Source organism: Mandrillus leucophaeus, unplaced genomic scaffold, assembly GCF_000951045.1.
Source record: "Mandrillus leucophaeus isolate KB7577 unplaced genomic scaffold, Mleu.le_1.0 Scaffold29, whole genome shotgun sequence".
NCBI lineage: Eukaryota > Metazoa > Chordata > Mammalia > Primates > Cercopithecidae > Mandrillus > Mandrillus leucophaeus.
Genome location: NW_012103031.1, coordinates 380,561 through 382,405, shown reverse-complemented (window position 1 = coordinate 382,405; position 1,845 = coordinate 380,561).

The window sequence follows — 1,845 nt, the reverse complement described above, 5'->3', positions numbered from 1 at the left end:
GGGGTTTCACCGTGTTAGCCAGGATGGTCTCGATCTCCTGACCTCGTGATCCGCCCGTCTCGGCCTCCCAAAGTGCTGAGATTACAGGCTTGAGCCACCGCGCCCGGCCAACATCTATATTTAATACAAAGAAACATTGCTGGGATTTTTGTAGGAATTGCATTACGCCTATAGATCAATTTGGGTTTTTGTTGTTGTTGTTTGAGACAGAGGTCACTCTGTTGCCCAGGCTAGAGTGCAGTGGTGGGATCTCAGCTTACTGCAACCTCTGCCTCCTGGGTTCCAGCTAGTCTCCTGCCTCAGCCTCCCGAGTAGCTGGGATTACTACCAGGTGCACGCCACCACGCCCAGCTAATTTTGTATTTTTAGCAGAGATGGGGTTTCACCATGTTGGCCAGGCTAGTCTTGAAATCCTGACCTCAAGTGATCTGCCCACCTTGGCCTCCAAAGTGCTGGGATTCAAAGCGTGAGGCACCATACTCGGCCCCTATGGATTAATTTGAAGAGAATTGGTATCTTTACTATAATATGTTGGATCTTCCAATTCAATCCTAATCTTGTGGTTAATGAAAGAATCTGAAGTAAAGGAAAGAACTATGGGATTGAAATGGGGTGCTGGGAGCAAATTTCTCCGGAATCTGAACTCTCTTTGACCTTTGATGAAATGGGGTCGGACTCCATCCTAGGGAAGTGAGAAGGGTCTGGGAGACATAAATATATGCCAACTCACCTGTGTAGGTTTACAGTTTACAACATTACCTGGGGTTTCACAACTCAACTGCAAGAAAGGAATTAGCATCCCCGTTGTTTTTAAACCAGTGTTTTCATATCCTTTATTCCCAAGTCAGTGTATTTGTCAGTTTGAATGTTACATGTATGATAAAACAGATTATGAAAAGTATACTTACGATGAGAACATTATTTTATATAACTGATCATTGAATATGCAACCTCTTGTAACAATAACTTAATGGACCCAACTCTACCTTCTGAATGGACAAATTTTATGATTCTCCTAAAACGTTTTGAGTTGGGTATAGTTTCTTGTTGCTTCTTCCTGTGACCCAAGGCTTAAAAATGAGGCTGGGCACAACGGCTCACGCCTCTCAACCCAGAGCTTTAGGAGACCAAGGCGGGAGGATCACTTGAGATGAGGAGTTTGAGACCAGCCTGGCCAACATGGTGAAACCCCATCTCTACTAAAAATACAAAAATTAGCCAGGCGTGATGGCGCATGCCTGTAATCCCAGCTACTCAGGAGGCTGAGGCAGGAGAATCACTTTAACCTGAGAGACAGAGGTTGCAGTGGGCTGAGATCACAACTCTGCACTCCAGCCTGGGCAATAGAGCGAGACTGTCTCAAAAAAAAAAAAAAAAAGAATGAATCTCTGGAAACTAGCAATTAGAGCCAGACCTCCCTAGGACCAAGGAGACAGGAGTCGGGGAAAAGGACAACTACAGATGATGCCCACAGTCTCAAGCACTGTGGCATATGCTTGACTTCAGAGCATTCTGGCGCTCAAGGTCAAGTGTCGAGTCATCTATATATCCTGTCAACGCAAATGCCTGCAACCGCTACAATTAACAGGATATGGAAGAGAGGAGGCGCATCATGTGTGGAGGAATGAATCAGTCCCAACAATTATGTGAACATTTTGAAAATTTCAATACCAAGGATTAACTTCTAAAATACAACTTTACATACTGGCGCATGCCTGTAGTCCTAGCTATTCAGGTGGCTGGGGCAGGAGGATTGCTTGAGCCCAGGAGGTCGAGGCTGCAGTGAGCTATGATCACACCACTGCACTCCAGCCTGGGCAACAGACTGAGACCCTGTCTCAAAAA